This window comes from Triticum dicoccoides, chromosome 3A (genome assembly GCF_002162155.2).
Source record: "Triticum dicoccoides isolate Atlit2015 ecotype Zavitan chromosome 3A, WEW_v2.0, whole genome shotgun sequence".
NCBI classification, from domain to species: Eukaryota; Viridiplantae; Streptophyta; class Magnoliopsida; order Poales; family Poaceae; genus Triticum; species Triticum dicoccoides.
Genome location: NC_041384.1, coordinates 72,774,177 through 72,783,168, shown reverse-complemented (window position 1 = coordinate 72,783,168; position 8,992 = coordinate 72,774,177).

Sequence of the window (8,992 nt, the reverse complement as noted above, 5' to 3'; positions counted from 1 at the left end):
AAGGTTAGCGATTCTTCCATGAGGAAATCATAGGACTTATCCTATAAGTTGTTGCTGATGGATCCTTTGTATCCAAAGTCCGAACTTTGCTTAAAGACCATGCCAATGCTATCTTGAAGCATGTCTGTGGTACTCCGATCTTCGAAATGCTATATTTTCTTTATCAATTATCCAGACATCGTTGTCTGGGTAATGCCATGAAATTTCTCTCCCCTTTCCTAAAGGGTATTCTTCTTTATATCCCATCATGGATATTTCTTCTCCGCTTGCCCTTGAGAAGGATATACCCCTGAATTATGTGTTTAAACACATTTTTTGTTTCCATTGTTCTGTTTAATCTGATAATCACATTTTCCTTGCCATTGTTTGGTTTAACCTTTCTTGTGATCTATATGATCCAAGCAGAAATATTCTCCTGCTTATGTAAACACCTCGGTGTACAATTCTGTCAGCATGACCCTGTTACTATTGTTGATGACATTCCGGTAGCCACCGATGGACGAGAACTTTGCCTATCGGTCCGCCTCATTCAACGAGCAGGAAAATGGTTCTCTTCGTCCCTCGCCCTTGGTACCGATGTTTTTGCCGACATAACTAACAGGCCATCCTCCGACATGCCTTGCTTACATGATCGTGCAAGACGTTACCGCTCTTCCTACTTTAAACCCACATGGTGGGCCCATAACCCACAGGTCCCAGGATCGAAACCTGACTCTCCTGTACACCCCCCGATTTCTAAAAGTTATTCCTCGCATCTGGCCTCATATGAAATTCACGAGCCACCCTCCGAGAGGTCATCAATTCTGGTATCAGACACAATACTTATTCCCGTTGCTTTGAACCCCTTTCACGCCCTGTTTTGGGCATCGAACGATTGCCTGCCCGCTTAAAACTTCTCATGGTACCTTCTTACTTTACTCTTGATATTTTCTTAACTATCTATTCGAGAATTACTTCTACCACATTCCCTGAGTTATCTTCGAGATGGTCAACCTTGTAAGGTCCGTTCTTCTGAAGTTACCCCTTGTCCTTTCGTAAGTACGATGAAATTTCTGAAGAAAGGATGATGACTTCATCATGATGACCTGAAGCAAAGGAATGAAGACATCAACGTAATGGATCGACCTCTTGGAGAAGACCAACCAAGCCCAAGAAGATTCATTACAATTTCGTAACCAGACGTCTCCCCCTTATTCCACCTCTTAAATCTCGGGACGAGATTTCTTGTAGTGGAGGAGATTTGTAACACCCCCAGTGGTTAGCTACAGTAACCTCACCCTAATGATGCCATGTCACCAGGCTAGCTAAGCTAAATTCCCACTTCATAAAAGTCAAGCCATTTTCAATTTAAATTAAAGTCAAATAAATTATTTCTTCGAACAGTAAAGCTAAAATGTTCACCTTATTCTAAAAATTCCCTTGATCATTGTTAAGTTGAAACCAACAATATTTGACTCACCTAGTAATACCTAGAGATTTATTAAGTGGTCTAGCAGCAAACTACTTGGCCTTTTCAAATTTTAAAATATTTGAACAAGTCCCATTTGGGTCCAAACTTTTTATGTGGCCATAGGATAAAACCTGGTATTTATGTGCCAAGTTACAACTACAACTAAAATCTTTTGCTACTAAAATAAAAAAGCAACCAGTAAAGAAAATAGAAAGAAAAATAAATAATAGAAATAAAAGGAAAAGAACCCCCCGACTCCCCATGGGCCTCGGGCCCCTCCCACAACAACAGGCCGGCCCACCCCCGTTCCCCCATTATCCCCACCCAACCGAATCCTAGCACCACTACTCGACCTACTCCCCCACCCACTCCCCACGTATCTCTCCTTCCCCTCCCGATTCTGAATCGGGGCACTCGGGGGCCCGACCCCGCCATCGCCGCCATGCTAGTCCCCGCGACGCCGCCTAGATCTCCGCGCCCGGCCGTGGCCGACACTTGCCGGCACACGTGTGTGCTCACCTAAGCGGCTCGTCCACCGCCTTGTTGCCGGCGGCCCCCACCATGTTGGCCACCGGTGCATGCCAGCCAACACCACCGGCTCCTTCCACGCGACGCCCGCGCCTTCCTCTGCCCGCCCCTGCCGTCGGCGCTGCCCCGCGGTCCGTGCCCCCCTTGGCCGCGACTGGACGTGGCCGGCGCTCGCCCGCACCTCGCCACTGCCCTGACGCCTCGACCTCCTCCTCGTCGCTCTACCATGTTCCCGCCGGCCTCCTCGAACACCTCCCCGAGCCCACTGCCTCCCCCTGCAGCACCCCTGTGAGCCGCCGCCTCCCCTCCTCACTCCCTCTCTCCTGTCGTTGAGCCCCCGCTCACCTCACACCCCGCGCGCCATGCCCGCTCTGCCATCGCTGTCCGCACCCTCCGCTGCCCATCGCCGTGCTCCGCCCCTCCGCCGCGGTCATGTGCCCGATCCGGCCATGGCTAGCGCGCCGCCTTGCTCCCTCGCCCCCGCGACCGTGCAGGCCTCGCCATGCCGTTGCTGCTCGCCGCCCCACCTTCTCTGGTGCCGCCGCGCACCCCGCCTTCAGCCGCTTGGCCCCGCTCGTCGCCGTCCTTGCCGCCCCGTGCAGCCTCAAGCTCGCGCGCCCGCACATGGCCCAACCGCTGCTCCCCCGCTCCCCGACCAACTCCCCGTCTTCGCCCGCGCCCCTGATGCAGCCACCGGCGCCGTGGCTCGCCTCTCCGCCCACTCTCTTGCTTGCCGTGGACGCGCTCCGACGAACCACCCTGCCGCGCCCGTTTGGGCCTTTCCCATTCGCCCGTTAGCCTCCCCAGGCCAATGACAAAGGCCCCCCCCCAAGAACGTTAAAAAAATGAAATGAATGAATTAAAAATATAATAATTAATAATTAAAATTAATTAAAATATTAATTAATTAAAGAATTAATTAACTAAATTAATTCTGATAACTAACTATTAAACCTAATTAACCTGCTAATTAATCTAACTAAACAGTTAGTTAGTTAGTTAGACAATGACATGCGGGACCCACACGTCAGTTTGACCGATCAACGGTCAGAGTTGACTGCGGACGTCATGATGATGTCAGCAGGCACTATTCTAGATAATGTTGAATTAAAATAATTAAATAAATTCTTAAAAATGATTAAATCTTTTAAAATTAATATAAAATAAACCGTAGCTCAGATGGAAAAACTATGAACATGAAAGTTTCTCAGAACGACGAGACGAATCCGAATACGCAGTCCGTTCGTCCGCCACACATCCCTAGCATAGCGAACACGCAACTTTCAACCTCTGGTTCATCTGCCTGAAAACGCGAAACACCGAGAATACTTTCCCGGATGTTCCCCCCTTCGCCGGTATCGCCTATCCCTACGTTAGGTCACCCCTAGCACAACGTATTGCCGCGTCTTGCTTTGTGTTACATTTGATTGCTCTATTATTTAATGTGTCCCCCCCTCCGTTACTCCTTTCCGGTAGACTCCGAGACCGCTGCCGATGTCCGTGTGTTTGACTACATCGAAGATGACCCCTCCTTCTTGCCAGAGCAACTAGGCAAGCCCCCCTTGATCACCACATATCGCCTATTCTTATCTCTGCTGCTTGCATTAGAGTAGTGTAGCATGTTACCGCTTTCCGTTAATCCTATCATGATGCATAGCCTGTCATTATTGCTACCCATATTGTTACCTTTAGCTGCAATCCTATATGCTTAGTATAGGATGCTAGTTTACCATCAGTGGCCCTACATTCTTGTCTGTCTGCCATGCTATATTATCGGGACGTGATCACTCGGGAAGTGATCACGGGTGTATACTTATACATATTATATGATACATGTGATGACTAAAGACGGGTGGGCTCATAGAGTACCCGCGAGTGATTCACGGATTGGGGGCTGAAAGGACCTTTGTCTCGATGGCCCTCTGGGTGGATCTTTGTGGCGGAGCGACAGGGTAGGTTGAGACCACCCAGGGGAGAGGTGGGCCTGGCCCTGGTCGGCGTTCGCGGTTACTTCAAGATAACACGCTTAACGAGATTTTGGTATTTGATCCGAGTCTGGCCACTGGCCTATATGCACTAACCAACTATGCGGGAACCGTTATGGGCACTCGATGTCGTGGTATCAGCCAAAGCCTTCGTGACGTCAGCGACTGAGCGGCACGCGCCGAGTTGGACTGGAACGCCTGCTCTTGTATAAGGGAGGCTAGGTCTGCTCGCCGGCCGCGTACGCAACGTGCACGTGTGCAATATGCGATGGGCCCTGACCCCTGCGCCATAGGATTTAGACCGGCATGCTGACCTCTCTGTTGTGCCTAGGTAGGGCTGTGATGTGTTGATCTTCCGTGGCCGGGCATGTCCCAGAAAAGTGTGTCGGGACAAAGGGGATCGAGCGTGTGGGGAGATGTGGTGCACCCCTGCAGGGAAGTTTATCTATTCTAATAGTCGTGTCCCTCGGTAAAAGGACGACCCGGAGTTGTACCTTGAACTTATGACAACTACAACCAGATACTTAATAAAACACACCCTTCTAAGTGCCAAATACATCCGGTGATCGCTCTCTCATAGGGCGACGAGGGGAGGATCACCAATTAGGATTACGCTATGCGATGATACTTGGTGAACTTACCATCTACTCTCTTCTACATGCTGCAAGATGGAGGCTGCCAGAAGCGTAGTCTTTGATAGGACTAGCTATCCCCCTGTTATTCTGGCATTCTGCAGTTTAGTCCACATATACTACCCGTTTTCCATTTGATACCAATGCATATGTAGTGTAGATCCTTGCTTGCGAGTACTTTGGATGAGTACTCACGGTTGCTTTGCTCCCCCTTTCCCCCCTTTCTATATCCGATTGTTGCGACCATACGTTGGAGTCCAGGAGCCATACGCCACTGTCGATGACAACTGCTACTACTCGGGAGGTGCCTACTACTACGTGCAGGCAGCTGACGATGACCAGGAGTAGTTTAAGAGGATCCCAGGCAGGAGGCCTGCGCCTCTTTCGATCTGTATCCCAGTTTGTGCTAGCCTTCTTAAGGCAAACTTGTTTAACTTATGTCTGTACTCATATATTATTGCTTCCGCTGACTTGTCTATGATCGAGCTCTTGTATTCGAGCCCTCGAGGCCCCTGGCTTGTAATATGATGCTTGTATGACTTATTTAATTTGTAGAGTTGTGTTGTGATATCTTTCCGTGAGTCCCTAATCTTGATCGTACACGTTTGCGTGTATGATTAGTGTACGATTGAATCGGGGGCGTCACATATCTGAAATATACTAGATAAAAATATTAGTCCAACGAGAGATATGTTGACATTAATTACCAAAACCACCCAGGGAGCACTTGTGCTTTCAATCTACCCCTTTTTGGTAATTGATGACAACATACATCAAAGCTCTAGGTTAAGATATAGAGAATAGCAAGTAAAGCTTTGGAAGAACATGTAACATGCATAGGCTCCCCCTACATGTATGCAATCATGTAACTATGGAATATGAGAGGACGTGAATGCATAGACATGACAGAGCAAGCAATGAGTTACATGTATCTTGGCTATATGCATCAGAGCAAATGATGTGGATATAAGAATTGTAGCTTCATGTTCATGATTTCTTCTTGCAAACAATATGTACATCAGCAAGAGATCATCATGCACATGAATGTGATGCATATACTTACCTTGTGGTCTTGAGCTGGCTTATGAAGAGATGAACCTGAGTAAACAAGGTTAGATAACACAGATTCTTCTACTAAACATAGCAAACAGCAGACCACAAGAGTACCAAGACTAGGATGGCATGTAGAGAATGAGTACTAGGTACTCCCATTGGATATAGACATGACCCCAAGGAAAAGATATGCAATGAATTGAAGATTTCCTTCCCTTAGATGTATTTTTCCCCATGAATCTTATATCTGATAATGGGAGAATATAGGGAATAGAAAATCAGCGCAAAACAGATCAGAGCACAGAAAAATGAGACAAAAGACAAACTAACATATCTTTCCCCTCTTAAAGACATGTGAGTTCTCTCCTGTTGAATACCAAGCATCTGGGGTCTCTCTCCGTTTGATATGATTAAGCATTCTCCCCCTTTGAAGTACTCTCCCCCTTTTGAGTGAGTAAGCTTTGATGTGATCTCTCTCTCTCCCCCTTTTACATCAATTTCTAAGAAGGGATGTTTTAGATTGTGAGTCAAAATAGGTTTGGTCCTTGAGCCACAGAGCAAAGCGGCATATAGAGTGTGATGCTGGTAGAGGACAAGAATCATCGAGTGGAGCTGGATCAATTATGCTGGATGAAAATGACAAAGTGTCTTCTCAGCATTGAAATTGGTAACACCAAGTTGTTTACTTCAGCGGCACCGAATTGGTTTGGTTAGACCAGAAGAGACAAATCGTTGTGTCCGAGTTCAACACAGATAAAACAGTTGTCATCTCAGCTCACTAGGCAAATAAGATCACACAAGGATTTGCAAGGAATTACCTGAAGGATTTGCAATGAATTGGATGTAGGGAAAATAAAATAAATCTAGATGAAGGGAAACAAATATGAAAGAGAAAAATGCAAGAATACAAAGAAACACTAGAGAACTTCATCTAGAATTGGTCGGCGACAAAGTCACCTATGTTAGAGTATATTGACTGAGGAGTCAAGTGAGAACACTTGATCGTAGGTCATACTCATCGTTTAAGCTCAAAATGTGGTTACCATTTTTCATTTAAGCATTTGATGTATTCGCATCTTGTTGAGTTGCTTTGACCCATGACTTGGGGTAAAGCTTCTCTAAGATGGAATAACATACCTTGGGTGGTGGTGTTGAACTGGATCATGTAGTTGAACTTGTGTGGGATGCTCAAGGTTGATGTAGCTCATCAAAGATTGGGAGCACCACTTGTAGTTTGAGTTCATCTACCTACATGGGTTAGTCTTGCAAGGAAGAGTGATAATCCCCAAGTGCAAGGAATCATCGTAGCAATTTCCAAAGGTGGAAGTGATAAGTATGGAGTGTCGAACCCACAAGGAGCTAAAGGTAAGATCAATATTCTCTCAAGCCCTATCTGCCACTAATACGACTCTACGTACACTGAACGTTTGCTTCCAACTAGCAACGAGAAAAAAACTATGCTGTGGGTATGAAGAGGATAACTTTGTACGATATCGGAGAGCTAAAATATAAAAGTAGGTGTTGTTATCATGAAGTTAGAATATATTACTAAATATTATAAATAGCGAGTGTGGAATAATGGTGGATCGGTGTGCGGAATTGTCCTAGGCAATCGTTAACAAGACTGGTAATCACTATTGCAGTTTCATATGAGGGAGAGGCATAAGCTAACATACCTTCTCTACTTGGATCATATGCACTTATGATTGGAACTCTAGCAAGCATCCGCAACTACTAAAGATCATTAAGGTAAAACCCAACCATAGCATTAAAGCATCAAGTCCGCTTTATCCCATACGCAACAACCCCCTTACTCGGGTTTGTGTTTCAGTCGCTCACGCAACCCACTATAAGCGAATCATAAACGTATTGCAACACCCTACAGCGGGAACCCCTCACGCTTGCGCGACACGGAGGGCACCATAGGACAGCACCAAAGTAAAACATACAACTCATACCAATCTAGATCATAAATCAACCCAAAGATAAAGGATAACTACTCAAAACATCATAGGATGGCAACACATCATTGGATCATAATATGTGGCCTAAAGCACCATGTTCAAGTAGGGATTACAGCGGGGTGTGGTAGAGTGGACCGCGTAAAAGAGATGAGGGTGATGATGATGATGATGATGGTGATGTTGATGAAGACGATCACCGCAGCTATGATTCCCCTCCCGATGGCACTCCGGTGCCACCAAGAGACCGGAGGAGAGGTTCACCCCCTTGTGCTTCCTCCTCCATGGCCTCCCCCCTAGATGGGGAGAGGTTCTCCCTCTGGTCCTTGGCCTTCATGGTGATGATGGCCCCTCCCTCCTCCATGCCCTCAGGTGATGATGGCCCCCTCCGGCAGGGTGCCGGAGAGGGCCTAGATTGGTTTTCAGCGGCTACGGAGGCTTCTGGCAGCGGAACTCCCGATCTAGGTTAATTTTCCGAGGTTTCTGTATTAATAGGAATTTTTGGCATCGGTCTCACGTCAAGGAGGTGCCCGAGGCGTCCACGAGGCAAGGGCCCACGCCCAGGGGGGTGGGCGCGCCCCCACCCTCGTGGATAGCCTGGGACTCTTCTGTCCCAACTCTTTTACTCCGGGGTCTTCTTTTGGTCCATAAAAATCGTCAAAAAATGGCACGTCAATTGGACTCCGTTTGATATTCCTTTTCTGTAAAACTCAAAAACAAGGAAAAAACAGAAACTGGCACTGGGCTCTAGGTTAATAGGTTAGTCCCAAAAACCATATAAAATAGCATATAAATGCATATAAAACATCCAAGGTTGATAATACAATAGCATGAATACTTCATAAATTATAGATACGTTGGAGACGTATCAACATCCCCAAGCTTAATTCCTTCTCGTCCTCGAGTAGGTAAATGATAAAAGAAATAATTTATGAAGCATGAATGCTAGCAAGTGCATAAGTTTTATCAATGATTGTTCGAACCACTTTTTCTAGCATCATTATATATCATAACAGTAGCTCATTTTCACAAAACTTTTCATGATCAAGTAACAAGCTATTCGTATGTTAAAGTATAGATCATAAACTCTCTTGAAACTAACAAACTATATTCTCAGTCATCAAACAATTGCAATTCATCTTACTTTCAGGAAGGGTCTATGTCAGAGCTTTGATTTAGAAAACTCCACATACTCAACTATCATTTAGTCTTTCACAATTGCTGACACTCACGTGATATTTATGGGTTCAAAGTTTTAATCGGACACATAGAAAGATAGGGGCTTATAGTTTTGCCTCCCAACATTTTACCTCAAGGGTAATGTCAACAACAATAGTTCATGAAAACTTACATCCAATTGGATATATATATCAGGATCTTTCC